The sequence below is a fragment of the Mus pahari genome, chromosome 8, assembly GCF_900095145.1.
Source record: "Mus pahari chromosome 8, PAHARI_EIJ_v1.1, whole genome shotgun sequence".
In the NCBI taxonomy this organism is placed as follows: domain Eukaryota; kingdom Metazoa; phylum Chordata; class Mammalia; order Rodentia; family Muridae; genus Mus; species Mus pahari.
Window position 1 is genome coordinate 40,380,552 of NC_034597.1, and position 16,527 is coordinate 40,397,078.

Sequence of the window (16,527 nt, forward strand, 5' to 3'; positions counted from 1 at the left end):
ATTTCCAGAGTGGTTGAACAAGCTTGCAATCCCACCAGCAATGGAGGAGTGTTCCTATTTCTCCACAACCTCGCCAGCATCTGCTGTCACCTGAATCTTATCAACTTGTCTCTTTGTAGTCTCCTTCTGGGTTGGAAACACCGTGGTGAAAGCCACAGCCTTTGTTTACCATGGACAGTCAGAATCTTTTGCTCTATTGCACATATTCATTTGAGGAATTAAATTAACATAATTGTGCTCTGGGTGCACATAGTGTATTATTGTTGGCAAAATCATTATCTTAATTTTAGTAATACAACTGACCCAAGGAAGACTTGGGGGAAGGCGGAGAGTCACAATTGAGAAATTTGGCCTTTTACATTGTTTAAAATTTGAAAAAAAATATGAACAATTTGTCTCATTCTTATTTTGAAATTATTTTTATCTTATTGAATATAATAGATCTTTCAACAAATTTTATTAAATTTGTTCATACACATGCATAACACTATCTTAATGTTCATGCCTCAGATCCTTTCTTATCTCTGTTCCACTCCTTTCAACACAGACATCCCCTTCGTCCTTACAAGTCTCGTTCTCACATCCATGGCTTCTTAAAAAAAGTCTTGTGACTTGTTTAACCAGGGCTCTGTGTGTAACTATGAGTTTGGTATCAACATTGGAGCCCAACAGGACTGACTCATCAGTAAGTACGCAACCGAGGACAAGAACTTCTCATTCAGAATCTATCATCGGCCAGTTATCAGTTCAGAAGGGTGGTATAGGGTCTTGTCTTAGTTACTTTTCCATAGATATGATAAATACCATGATTAAAACAAAATTTAAAAACAGGACTTTATTTTGGCTCATGGTTCTAAGGCAACACAGGTCTAAAATCATGGGAAAGCAGCAGTAGTAGAAGGGGGAAGGTGAGCAATTAGACCTCAAAGAAGCACAGAGAAAGAACTTTAAATGGGACAAGGCTACAAGCCTTCAAAACCCTCTTCCTTCAGTAAGGCTACACCTCCTTAGTTTCCATAGCCTTCCAAAATAGTGCCCCCAAGTTGAGACCAAGTTTTCAAGTAGATGAGCCTATGGCAAATATTTCTCATTCAAACCACCGTGGGCTCGTGAGCTCTTCCCTCGTCTGTGATTGGCTGTTGACAGTCAACAAGTTCAGTCTTGGGAAGGCTCAGTGCAACAACGTCAGCTACTGCTCACCATTGTGATAGTATGCCTCTGCCTCTCTCTCTCTCTCTCTCTCTCTCTCTCTCTCTCTGGTCTGGCTCATACATTCTCCTCTTCCTGAGCCTTAAAGGGAGTTGTTTAAATGTCCTCTTTAGAGCTGATTACTCAGCCATCAGTTAACCTTGGCAGTTTGCACAGACATGAATTTCTTCATTCAGCACCATTCCTGGCAAAAAGATGCTTCTGTGATTAAGGCTGAGATAGCATTTGTCTGTGAGTTTAAAGATAAATATTTAGGAAGCATTTTAGCACCATGTCAATTTAGCTGCACATCAGTAGTAACTTTGCTCCTAGGGCCTGAGACCTCTTCCATCCTGGGTTTTTGTATTATGCATTTACAACATAAAGCACAGATTCCCTCCTGTGGAGCAGACCTCAAATCCAACCAGAGAGCAATTGGTTACCCTTGTGAGAGCCATGGCATTTTTGTACCAGTGGGTACATCCTGCTTGGCAGATTTGTGTTCTAGTTACTCAGCTGTGAACACTATCATTCTTATTATGTGCCTTTTAGTGCTCTAAACATAGAAACTTGTCATTTAAAGTATCACACATTAGACAGCATCCACATAATGGTATATTGAATAACTGTTTGAAAGCTAAATGAAAATAGTTTGGGAAATGCACATGCCTTCGCTTCGTTCAAAGATTAATAGCTGAATGGCCACCATAAGCTTTCCCTGGTGTCAGTCACTAAGATAACAGTGTCAACACAAGACAGATAAGCCATATGCCTCAAATTACATTCTGCCCAGATATTTGAAATATGTTTTTTTCTGCATTAAATACCAAACTGATGAGAGTTCAGCTATTATTTATCAGCAACTTTTAGATCTGCTCTAGATGAGCTGGGAGGCTTCCTAAGACAATTGATCAGTGACTTCATCTACAATCACAGTGCATAACTGATGTGATGGCTCCTTTTGACTGTCAACTTTATTACCTCTGGAAGAACTAAATCCTTAGCTGCTGAGCAGACCTGGGAGAGATTGGTCTTGATTAGACATTTGAGGTGGGAAGACCTACCTTTAAATCTGACCAACTCCTTCTGGTGGCAGCCTATCGAAAGGACATGGAAGAAGGAAACTTTTGTTCTTTGCCCACTTTCTCCCACTCTCACTGACAAGTCATTTCTTCACTAGCATTAGAGGCCACTTCTTTGAGATTCTGATATATACTCCAGACTAGTTGAGATATTCAAACTTTTAGACCAACAACTACTGAATTCTTGTACTTTTCATTGGGAGATAGCCATTGTTGAAATAGTCAGACCACAACTGTAAGACATTCTTAATAAATAATCCATTCCATCCATCTTGTTTCTCTAGAGAACCCTGACTAATAAACCCGGGAAGGATCTTTAACACCTCTCTATGATGCAGTAGCAGGACACAGTTTCCTGTACAGTTTCCTGACTCTAACTAGAGTGAGCAGCACAAAACTTGAAATACACCTTGCAGTATAGCTTTAAGCCATGTAATTCAGATGATCAGGGTCAGCCCAGCATGAGAAGCTGTCACTCAGCAGTCTCTCCCAGGTGATTCATGGTCAACAAAAACACTGGTCAGGCGAGGATGCTCAGGGGCAAAGCTCAGTCCAGGACAGGACCTACCAACATTGACACTTGCAGAATGCCATTGTGTTTCTGAAGTGTGTGTGTGTGTGTGTGGGGAGGGGCAGCTTCTGGCTAGAATCAGTGCCCCTTAAGCTGCACTGATATGTGCACATCACTAGGACAAATACCAAGGTATGATCATAGATTGAGTCTATATCATATACAATTATCTTAGACAAATTGTGCCCTAATTTTTAAAATGTCCCTTATTAAGATGAATACATACTGTTTTATAAGAAATATATATTTATAGATATACAGATACTTACAAAATAATCTTTTATTAATTAATTACTTTATTCATTTATACCGCAAAATGCTACCCAACCCCTGGTCTTCCTCTCACAGAGACTTTCCACTATCCCCCATCTCCTTCTCCTCTGAGATAGTGGGGATCTTCTTAGGACCCCCCAACCCTGGTGCATCCTCTTCCACTGAGGCTAAACAAGTCAGCCCTGTTGGGGAACTGGATAGGCACAGTCAGGCTACAGTTTTAGGGAGAGCATCTTCTCCAGTTGTTGGGAGCCCTTTCTTACTCAGGGTTTCTATTCCTGCAAAAACATCACGACTAAGAAGCATGTTGGGGAGGAAAGGGTTTATTAAGCTTACATTTCCACATTGCTGTTCATCACTGAAAGAAGTCAGGACTGGAACTCAAGCAGTTCAGGGAGCAGGAGCTGATGCAGAGGCCATGGGGGGATGTTCTTTNCTGGCTTGCTTCCCCTGGCTTGNTCAGCCTGCTCTCTTATAGAACCCAAGATTACCAGCTCAGGGATGGCACCACCCACAAGGGGACCTCCCCCCTTGATCACTAATTGAGAAAATGCCTTACAGCTGGATCTTGTGGAGGCATTTCCCCAACTGAAGCTCCTTTCTCTGTGATAACACCAGCTGTGTCAAGTTGACACAAAACTAGCCAGTACAAGCCCCAATTAATTTTTTTTGGTTGTAGATTTTTTTAATGCTCCTTCAGAGAAATATATCTTAATAATATCTTAATAATGCTATCATTAGTCAGTCAGAGTGGCACATACCTGTACACCCAGAATTGAGAAGGATTGTTACAGTTCAAGGCCAACCTGATCTACACAGTGAGTTCCTGCCACAAGAAATAAAAAACCTATTCTTAATCTACTATTTTAGTGTAGTGATATACTAAATTATCATTCAGTAAATGATCATTGAGCCACTTACAGTACCAGGCATCAGGGATGCAGTAATGAACAAGATAGACACAAAGCCCCTCCCATGTGAAGTTTCTGGTCTATGAACCAGGTGATCACTCACATTACCATTCAGAAAGGATTTCCCCCACTGCCCTCTCACTACAGACATTTCATTCTTCTTTAATCTGTTAATTTTGGATTTGGATGTTGATATTGGAATGGGTTATTGATTTGATGTAACCAAAAGAATGTTAGCAGTTGAGAGGTGAACACACTCCATCAATGTACTTTTCTTCTGCATTTTCTCCATCTTCAGGATAACAATGTGTCTTGGCTAACCACTGTCCAAAATGTATGAGAGAAAAATGTAAAGACATGGACCCACCCACAACCCGAAGACAGACAAAACCTAGACACTTGGATGGACAGCAGTGGGGAGATTTACCAAGTTAACAAAACTGAAGTCCCAGATCCCACAAGATTGAAAGTACTTGTAATTCAGTAAGTTCAGGGCTGGAGTGTACCATACTATGATTGTGAGAATGATGCTCCAAACTGGAATCAAGAAAACGTCCTTTATTCTGAAAGCGTGATTTTCCTCATATAATATAATGAAAACATTATATCACAGAAGAGACATCTACACAAGCTGTTTTTCCATGTACTCACTATAACCTGTCTACTTTCTAGACTGACAGTTTAAGGAAACTGGAGAAGACACAGCTTAGCGAGATAATTGCTATAAAGTGTCTTATACGCCAGGCATGGAATTGCAGGGTAGCAGAGTGCTGGGTCCACAGTCGAGTGTCTAAAAATACCACTGATTGATGTCAGAAGAGAAACATGAAGGGACAAACTAATTTTAAAAACCACACACATGTAAACCAAGAGGAAGCAATTAAATCAGCTCTCTGAGTGGTTTTAGGTTAGACACAAGGAAAGAACAGCAACTAAAACAGGTTTCTAGAGAAGACTGTCCTTGCTAAATGTATCCCAGGACAGGAGAAACCAGTGATGCAGGGGGCCTTATCAGTGTTAGAAGAACGATCCAACTAATGGATCTCTGGGTATTTCCAGGCTCTGGATTCTTTTATGAGGTAAAAATTCTCATCTACTTATTTTCCTACTGTATCCTATAAGTATCAAAAGATACTTAAACAAACAAACAACAAGCAAACTTGTTGTGTCTAACTTTTCCTTGGCTCACCACTTTCTTCATTTTTAAGTAGAAAGTCGGTCACCCATTCACCAAACCTTCACACAACATCATGGCTGGCACTGCCTCACATGGTCCTAAGCTAGTTAAATCACCTGCTGGTAGAGGTGCCATCTGTGAGACGTGTGGCAGCTCAGGTAAGGAAGAGCAATTACAGTAACAGACTGACTGATCTCAATTCTACTTAGGTGTGCAATTCTCCAAATACAGCAGAAAAGTCCATTTCAAATATTGTTTCATCATTACCAAATATTCACTGTACAGATTACAAGTGTCATAATATTTTCATACATGTATATCATGCGCTTTGCACAAATTCCCTTCCCATTACTCTCTTGTTTCATTTTAGTGAAGTGTGTGTGTGTGTGTGTGTGTGTGTGTGTGTGTGTGTGTTAGAATAAAGGCAAAAAACTCAAAGGATGCCAAAATATTTTAGAAAACAGTAACATATATATTTAGTAATCATCTTCTAAAAATCTACATGTTCAGTTATTGTTCAAAGATTTTCCAATATTTTAAGGGAAAATTAGTATTGGGAATGTCTCTTAAATTTTTGGCTAAAGTTAGTCTCCTTCATCTTGTCACTTATCATTCTAGTGAGATCAGGAGAATGTCATTCCTGAGCACACTGAGTGTGATTCATTGAAGCCATATTGTAGGGAGTGTCTGAGTTTAGCCTGTGTCTAGGACTTCTCATTTTGGAGAGAATGATGTTGAAATGCATTTCGCAGCTAACACTTCTGATCTCACCAGAAACTATTTCCTCCATATACTTCCCCCACTGTCTCCTGGAGGACTCCAAGAGTGACTGGCTGGCTGCACAACCAGGGTCAGCATGCAGAGGATGTGGCTGTCTATCGACCAAGTCCATTAGCACATTTATGGGCAGCTAAAAGGCTTGCCAAAAATAATTCCCCTCTTCTATCCATAGCTTCCAGAATCACTTGGCAGGAGAGAAACTGGCAGATGTTACAGGAGCAATTCATTTAGAACTTACAAAACCCATTATGGTTATCAATACCCAATCAGTCCCTGGAATGAAAGATAACAGGAGTATATTACACATTTTGTTCACATGCAAGGAACAAATGAATTTGGTTAGAATTTTGACTTTAGCTGTATCCTCTACTGGAACTTCCCACAGAAGTCATGAAGTTGTCATTGCAGCCTGCAAAAACCTCACACACAGGATCTCCTGGGCATCATCTTTTCCCCATGTGCAATACTAATGTTTCTTGTTTTGTAGTTTTATCAAGGTTCCAACCACCCGAGACCTTACATAAGTAGGGACAGCTTTTTAAATGTTGACTTGTAAAAATCACTCTGTGAATAGTGTTTATTATTGGCTGCAGTTTGTTTATATTATCCTGTCTCTTTCTTTAAAAAAAAGTCAAAAACACCCAAAAATAAAAGTAGAATTTATTAAAGATAGAATATAGACATGGGTCAAAATGCTTTCTGTCGGTGGATAACCACAGCTTGAATTTCTGTCACCTGCTTAGGAGAGCTTTGTGGAAGGACAGCAGGGAAGAAACCAAGTTTTGTTTCCTCTCCTGATGCCACTTTAGTGAGACACAGACATAACAAATTTCCTCCCCGGGTGAATTCATTTTGGCCTCCCCCACCAGATGCATGCCACCTCCATGAATCAGCTCTTTATCTGTGTGAAAAAAAAAATACTAACTGCTAATGATGCAATATTCTCTCTCTCTCTCTCTCTCTCTCTCTCTCTCTCTCTCTCTCTCTCTCTCTCCCGCCCCGTGTGTGTGTGTGTGTGTGTGTGTGTGTGTGTGTGTGTGTGTGTGTGAGGTGTATGTAGTATTTCATTTAAACATGAGCTTGATTCTCTGAAGTAGATTTATCCCCCACCTTTTGAATTATTAAGCCAAGGCTTAAAGAATTTAAGAACTCTTCTTCAAGGTCACATAACCAGTAACTTTAACAATTTAGGATTCAAATCCAACTTTATTAGTCTCCAAAGCCCTAGCTCTCCACCATGATGTAACACCACTTCACAAGAAGTCACTGAGTTATTTAAGAAGCTGTGTATCTGTTGGAACAATGTCCAAGAATAGAGTCATGTGAGGGGATTCTGAGTGCTTGTGAGAAAAAAAAAAATGCCAAGAAAATGAGATAAGAATCTTGTGACTCCCGTTTCTTCAGAGCATGGAACTGTTCTCAGAGTTTTCATGTTCCTCCCTGGTGTAGCCGATAGGATAGGGTTTACTTCAGCTGTTATAGTATAACAATTCGTATCCCTCTATGAGATAGCAGTTTTTTGCCTTGTGTGGCTTGTCTTTGTGATTGAACACCTTGCTCGTGTCATCCTTCTGTGGCATCTCTGAAAGGAGAAGACTTGCTTCTGACTGCCATACTGATTCATCCTGGACAACAGGACCCTCACATCTACACGACAAGAGAGCAAGCCATGCTTTGTCATCTGTCCCAGCTGTTTGGAAGCACTGTTTACCCACCACTCTTTAAAGAGTTAAGTAACGGTTTCAGTTTAATGGGACTCTCTTCTCCATGGCAACCAAAAACCCTCCAGTGAAGGTGCCAAGGATTTCAACCTAAGTTTATCACATTCAAACCATGCCCCAGTCTAAAATGATCAGTGAGATTTTATTTCAAGAAACTCTACAGTATTTTGATTTACTTTTAAATTTAGGTAACTAAATATCTGTAACAATAAACACTTGAACGTTAATACAACTAGATGATGGGCATGGAGACAGGGTGGGATGGGGAGGAGGTACGGGATGTGGAGCAGTTGGAGGGTGGATGGGGAAGGGTGGGGAATGGAATATGGAATGCAAAAAATGAATTAAAAATAAAATTAAATTAAAAAAAATAATCCTCGATTTTTATAAATCATAATTTCATGTCTCAAGAAATGGCTCAAAAGGAAGAACTGTCCCTTTGTGGCACTATTTAGTAGCAATTAAATACAAGCTCAGGTGTTCAACAAGAGCAAACTGCTCTGCAGCTGTTTCATTCGTGGCAAACTTTGGAAGAAGAACATTCGGATTCTGGTACTGCCTATATATATAAAATATAGCAATAGGTGGCAAAATCTCAGAACAAAACAAGAATAATAAGTTTCATAAGATATAAATACATATACGCATATACATATATCTGTATCCAAACATGCATACATACACGCATACACACATCACATGTACACACAAACATATTGAGCTGTGTCAATGGCATTCCCTTGTGCTGAGCTGTGTATTTACGTACTTCTCTGTATTTCACTAAACTTATAACATGTGTTAAGTCTTTACCACATTGCAGTGCAAAATTTATTGCAATAAAGAACTTTTACTCACCAAACAAACAAAAAAACATCATTAAATAATGCCAGCCATTTTTCCATACTCCTCTTGTGGGTAAACTTAATGTATCACGTATCTTCACAAATTCTGAAAGTAAAGACACTTGGGAGTTTCAAGAATAGATAGAGTTAGTTGAAATTGGCTGCTAAAAACTTTATGTAACTAAAGAACTGACAAATATCCTTCTCTTCAACATTTACCCTGAATCAGCAGGCAAGCCTTTTCTTGTACCACCCCACCCCCCCAGCAAGCAGAAGAGGATGTAGTGATTGCCTAATTCACATAGACTTGATTACAGTTGAAACTGTAATGCCCAGGTATCTGAATGGGAGGCTGCCTGTGTACTGAGCAAAGCCATGCAGTGGGAAACAGTGTTAGGAAACTTTCTCAGCACTCCAATGTACAGCTCGCATTTCAGTTAGTGGTTAGAGACCTGGCCCAAGCCTCCAGGATGGAGTTGGCCAAGAACTTGACCTATCAACCTGCCATCCTGGGGGCCTCAGGTACTGTTTTAATAATATACTTGACTATTTCTGCCATGTTTGAGAACCATTTCCTGAATGTACAGCACATCAAAGCCAACCAGTGATTAAAAGACTTGTCAGTGAGTGTCCTCAAAACTAAGAAGGGAATCCTGAGGATTTTGTGATCTCCTGTCCTGGTACTCTAAATTAACCATACTCTATGGCATTCATGAGTTTATGCAACTGTCTTCCTATGCATGCTTCAAGAACAGGTTTCATGCCCTGGGTGCACAATACATATTTATTAAATTAACACTATCAAATTGAATCTTATTCAACCTTCAAATACAACTTAGATAGATCAAAATAGTTCTTGTCAGACTCAGCAACTATACCCCTTAGAAAGCAAAGTAAATTCTTTTGACTATATAATGAAGAAAGCATAGGGAGACAACTGAGTATGCCTGTAGATCAAACAAATACCTTGACCACTACCATGGAGACCATCTGACCGGGGTAGACATATGTACCTCCATATAATGGAAAACTGCACAGCAGTGACAAAACAAATTACTAATGTATGGCATGCCATAAGTGAATCTCATAAACAAGATGATATGACACATTGTCCTATCAATATAAAATATGATTCCATTTCATATTCAGTTACAGGTAAGAACAATTGTGCTGCTAAGGGGTTGGAATAATGGTTTTCTTAGGAGAACATTAACTGGAAAGCCGTAACATTAGAAAATTTCTCTATCCTGATCTGGGCACTGTGCCTAAGGATGTGCCCTTAAACTGCTCTCTTTCCAGACACTCCTGCCACTTTTGAAATGTTAGCGTGACACGTTGTCTTGGTATGTCAAGAGACTCCATGATAGGGTTAAAGCTCCTTGCCATTGTGTCAGAGAACACATCCTTGCTCCATCTGCCAGATCTACAGCTCTATTAAGCTGTCAGCATGATAAATGATAAAGAGCAGGCATAGGTGCAGGGGCAGCTCCACAGTGAAATGCTGTGGTCATAAAACATGGAGATCTAAAAAGGACGTAGGCCAAATGCACAAACCATCCTTCCCCCCTTGCAAGGAAAGAATTAAGAGACTGGGGAATTGACTCCCAGGTCTAAGCAGAAGGCAGATAGATCAGTCAGCCCCCAGCCCAGAGGCAGCGCATAGATCAGTGGTGTGCTGTCTAGTGAACTCATCTCTGCTTTACCCAGTCCCCTTGGAGTTTGGTGAAAACATCTATCAGTCACTTCATATAAAGATAGGGTACATATAGCTTGTTACCCTGCTCATCCTTTTTGCTTATAAAAGTAAAAAAGACATTTTTAAAATGGAAATATAATTTGGTTACTGGCTTCACTTGAAAGTTATCTCAACAGCTGCCTGGTCAATGCCTGGTCATCCTGTTCCTAAATTTGGCCTCAACATATGACCCAGTCTGTAAACAGGGTGAAAGCAATTGTTTTCTGAATGTTGGGGGTTTGAAATGAGTTTAGGTGAGTCTCATTTCAGTTTCCAGGTAATGATGAGACAATATCAAAAAACAGTATTAACTGGTAATGTAAACTAGAGGCTACAAAAGTTCGAGAAAGTTAAAACACCTTTAAATATACCTTCTTCAGTTGTCGGGGGACTAGTGGAAGCAATTTTGTAAGTAATCTCAATGCACATCAAGTTTGTAAAAGGAAACCAGAAGATTTGGGTATCCTAGGGAAAAATTAATAAGTAGTCAATAATAATTAGCATGTGTAGGGTGTTATTTACTTGACAGTTTAACCATGTCTGGTGGTGACAGAGTATGGAATCATCACAATGACAAAAGTGGGCCTGTTGAACTCATAGTAATGCAGAAACTTCCTTTTCTGCTAAAGCTGTGCATGATTCCAAAATCACTTGGCCTCAAGTGACAGCTTCTGAAACTGGCTTTAGTAGAACGGATGAGCTACCTCATGGAAGAGTTCACCGGAGGCTGAATGGCAGAGAGCTGAACTTGAGAGTTCACCACTATAGCAGGTTCTCTGCCCCGCTCTGGGATCCACTTTAGTCTGTTATGATGGAGTTCTCAGGTATTCTTCCTCAAGGTTGCAGAACATTCAGTCTCTTTATACACACGAAGGAGTTACATGGATGTCTTCCCATATGCTCCAGCCAGCATCCTACATAACCTTTAGTCCTGAACAGATCACAACTTAACTCATAACCTGATTGCTGCAGTCGTTGGTCTCGTGCTACAGTACACTTCAGAACCCAGCACAGAATATCCTTTCCACACCATACCATGAACTCATGCCTAGTCCACATTATCGAGGTATGAAGGATGCTTCCAAATTTAAAAAAAAAAAAAAGGTTTCCATAAGCTGTATCATTTTATTCCTCGACAAGTGTGTTGGCTATTCTTGGACGTCAAGTTGACTACATCTGGAATGAATTAAAACCCAAGTGACTGAATATACCTGTGGAAGGATTTTTATTAATTAAATCATCCACCTCTTTTGAGGTGGGAAGATCCTCCTTAAATCCGGGCTATACCTTCTGCTGTCAGCCTATAGAAAAGACTCAGAAAAAGGAAGAAGGAAGCTTTTGCTCTTTGCCTGCTTGCCCTCGGTCTCACTGGCAAGTTCATATATTCTTCAATTGAGGAATTTCTTCCTGGCATTAGAGACTACATTAGGATTCCAGAATATACTGAAGACCAAAGGAGACATCCAGTCTCATAGACTGAAGAGCTACTGGATTCTTGGAATTTTCATTGGGAAGCAGTCATTGTTGGAATAGTTAGACCATAACCTGTAAGCAACTCTAATAAATCACATATATATTCATTTTATGTACATATTCATTATATGTATTCATCACAAATATGTATATATTATATTCTATTATCTATCTATCCATCTATCTTCTATCTATCTACCTACCTATCTGACAGAGGTCATCTAGGAAAAGCTATGGCAAACCATGGAGTTTCTGGGAGATGGCCCACCGTTTTTGCATGGCTGCAATGGATGCATTCTGGAGAGGCATGGCCCACATTATCCCAGGATTGCTTCTCACTGCTGATATGTCTTTGCTGCCACTATTACATAGTCTAATGATTCCTGGGCATCAGCCCACCTTATTGGGCATATTTCCTGCAGGCCAACATGAAGATACAATTTCATGAATTAATGCTGTTTAGATGAATTAATAACTGTATAGCACTCCTAATTTGATTCAAATAACTTTAGGAAGAAAGTTTAAGGAGTTGGTTTTTTGTTCTGCCAGAAGCATGTAATAAAGTTAGAATCAAGAAGAGAATGTGCCCACTTCTCATAGAATAGTAAGGAATGGATGCATAATAAGGAATACAGTGAGCTTTCAGGAACTGAACTAAGAGGAGAAATAGACTTGGGACAGATTTGTGATCAAGGAAAAACATTCATTCTAGATCAGGTCCAAGGATGAAGCCAGAGGTGGACACTATGATAAAGCAAGGCCACATCTGTTGCTTTGAACTTATTATGAGCTTGTAGAATGAGACCCTGCTGTGAACTTACTATTGACATCCTTCTGTAAGTTGCATTTTATGTAACATTTTATCTATGAGGTAATTTTATTAAAAAAATTTGCATAAGAAGATATAATTTGCCAAAGAGAAGGAATAAACTGTAGCTTTTGGGGCTCTTCTCCATATGTGTGTATATATCTGTCTATATGTATGCACATATGTAGGTATATGTGTATTATATAAGTATGCATGTGCCCTTGTAAAATAGATAAAACTGGTGATCAGGCCTGACCAGTGTGTATGTGTGTGTGTGAAGGCACGCCTATCTTCTTTTCTTCCTTTTCTCTGCTCTATGGCTCATGAAGAGTTAATGAGATCTGAGCCTCTCATCTGGTCAGCAAGGTGCCCTTGAGTCAGAGAGAAAAAGGCCAGGTACCTAAGCTTTTTTTTTTTCCCCTTCATCCTCTGCTGCTATCAGCAGGATAAATTGCCAGAAGCCATCAGGTTTTTGGCCATAGAACAGCAGAGTTAAAGAAAGAGTTAAATTGCAAAAAGTAAGCAGCTTTTGACTCTGATTACTGACTTCACACTCCCCTTTACTGCCTTCCTCGGGGGCACTAGATGCCAGGCTAGACCTCATCCCTCAGCATCTGTCTGTCTGTCTGTCTGTCTGTCTGTCTGTCATATCTATTTCACACTGGTAACGTAGAAGGAAGTGAAAGGTCTAACCTGAGTGTTGACCTTGCTAGATAACCATCATAAGTGGTGCCAGGTACTTTACCTTTGAAATTATATCAGCCCACCTGGCAGAAGAGCGTTTCCCCGAGTTACAGGGAGAAAGTAATAATCACACACACACTGTGTGAAACTCCTGGCAACCACGAAGTACTTCATTAGTGCTAAAGCTTTTTTCAAAATATAATGAATATAGCAAAACAATTACAGATGATGCCTGGATCTAATTGAGAAAAGATTTCAAAATAATCAGACGAGCGTTAAATGAAGGAAAGAAGGTCAGCCTCCACCTTCCCCATCTCAATTTCTGCCCTCATAGACTTCAAAACACATCATCAATGACAGATGACAGCCTACAGAGACTGCTTAACTACCTCCCACAGTTGAGTAAAGGAAGTCCCTAGGTTAAACACCCACCTGATTCCTGGACATCCATAAACACAAAATACCACAAAGCAAATAAACAAACATTTAAATGAAAAAATCCCAATTTAAAAAGTTGTATATACACAAATCACTCAGCCATATAATCAAATATGTAATTCAAATTATGTAATTCAAATACATAGAGTTTTGTGTATTTACACATTTACATAAAAATATATATTATACTTATGTTTTTCTAACTGGACTCTGATTTTTACAGAGGGAATTTGTCTAAATAGCTAACCTTTCTGCCACAAGTCTATTAAAAGTTAATTTTCTCTTGGAAGCATTAAATTCTGCACACAATGAACACTTAGTAAAATCTAATTAATGTTTAATTTAAAAGTCAGTTCACTGCCACAAGACAAGATTTACAAGAGTGGTATAGAGTATACTCATAAGCCTCTGGAAAGCTGGGCATGTGGCACAAGTCTTCAGAGGCAGCAGAGCTCTACGAGTTCAAGTCCTGGTTTACATTGTGAGGACATTAGAAACACAGGTCACACATCTCCCGTGCTCCAGCAACACATCTTTCTGAACGTATTTATATTTCCATAAATATTGTGAGTCTTAGTCAGGGTTGTTGCTGTGAAAAGAGACACCATGACCATGGCAACTCTTCCAAAGGAAAATGTTTCACTGGGACTGACTTAGAGTGCAGAGGTTTAGTCCATTACCATCTCGGTGGAAAGCATGGTGGGACGTGGTGCTAGAAAGGTAGCTTAGAGTTCTACACCTGGATCTTCACACAGCAGGAAGAGAGAGTGGCACTGGGCCTGCTTGAGCATCTGAAAGCTCAAAGCCTACTCCCAGAGACACCCTTTCTCCCACAAGGCCAGATTACTTCAACAAGGCCACACATCCTAATAGTGCCACTCCCTAATGGCCTATGGAGACCATTTTTATTCAAACCAACACACTATGATTCTGATTATGATGTGAAGTTGACAAGATCTTCCCCTAAGCAACATAATTTACTAGTTGGAGATTGAAGGATATTCAGCAGAGAAAAAAGTACTGCCATTATAGTTCTAGTTATTACCTTAGGAAAGTGGATATACTCGGTATCAGAATAAAGAATAGATATAAATATTTAGGAGTTTTATATCCTGATGCAACTCCACACTAATGTGTCTCACTGGCAGACCTATTAACCATTTAGCTTGGAATATGAGCTCTACACAAGCTGAATTATTTATTTCATCATCACTGTGCCAACATCTCTGGAAGGCATATCTGCTGGTGGTAAAGTCCCACTAATGTGTATTTGTAGTAGGAGAAAAAAGCAACCAAAATTACTTTGTATCTCTCTCATACTCTAGGTTAGAGGAAAATTCTCAGTCTATTGAGAAAATTTTCAGTCAGTAGTGGCACTCATACCTCGGGGTTAACCAACAGCTCTTTAATCAGACTTAAGACCTGCTCAACAAGAAAGAAATGATACCTGGGAACTTAACCAACTAGCCCCCCCCCCCAGGGCTCATGAAGCCATAGAACCCACAGCCATCAATTTACTAAACCAGTATGATCCCTAATGACATCCTAAATATTTGTCCTTTTATACCCACGGGTAAGTGTAATGCTCACCCTGGATCAAGGAAATCTCTCTTTGTATCAGGTGGAGACCATTGCAGGAAATCACATCCAATCAAAAGGCAGAATTGTTGAGCCCAGTCTCAACGGTTACATCTACAAAACTCACACCTAAGGCTCTGGGACCATTGAGGAAGAATAGGTGGGGAGATTTTGAGAACCAGAGGATCTGCGAGTTTTCTGTGAGAATGTGTCTCCTAGGAATGTCAGAATCTACATTAAATAAAATTTAATAATTAAAAAGTATCCCTCTTATGTATTACATGCATAATCACGGAGGGAATCCCAGCTTATCTCTGTTTCATAATTGCTCGAGAAACCAGATGTCAAGCTGGGAGCACACAGGAAGACAAGCACTTGGAGAGAAACCGAAGTCCTCTGATAACAGCCTGGACTAACTTCAGGAATGGTAGCCAGACTTCTGCCCCTATGATTTCATACATGCTGTTGGTCACACAGGCCAAGTGTGGTTTGGTGTAGGAGCATGCTATACAAAGATATGAGCATGATGAGGTCAGAATCTCAGGGTTGGGGCCTTCTTTGGAGCCTATAATCTCTGTTCTGTTATTCTTCTGGTAGTTAGTAGAATGCATTCCATCCAGAACAGTGCTTCAAATGCAGCTGTCCCTCAGATGTGCTTTAGCTGATGGAATGAATACCTGCGGTGGAGAGCAAATGAGTTCAAACTCAGCTGATGCTGGTCCTAGACAGTTCTGTATTCCATTCAGAGTGGGCAACGACAGAAAACAGCAGCAGTTAGATTTGCCTTTAGAAGATGGAGATTTCAGAGAGAGGATAAAAGTTATCCTGAAAACAGCCCTGTCAGCATGAAACAGACAGCAGAGAGCAGAGCATAGAAGTCCTGGGTACTGATGGAAGAACACAGAGAGAATCAAGAGAACATTTAAAGCGATATGAGTAAAGCATTAGATCCTGAAGACCAAGGCATGGATGGTGAGCTGAGCTGGGAAGGAAATTGTACCAGAGCACCCCACATAGCATGATGGCACAAAAGGCCCTGGGCACATACCCAACATTGCAGGCTGAGGGAGCTATGGCCACAGCTAAGCCAATAAATTGGTTTTTTTATATATTACTTTATTATGTATTGTTAAATGTGTGTGTGTGTGTGTGTGTGTGTGTGTGTTTCTGTGTACAAGCTTGTACAAGTGGTTAATCAACCACTTGAAGAAGTTAGTTATTTTCTTCTACAATGTGGTGCCAAGTGACTTTATCTACTGAGCCATC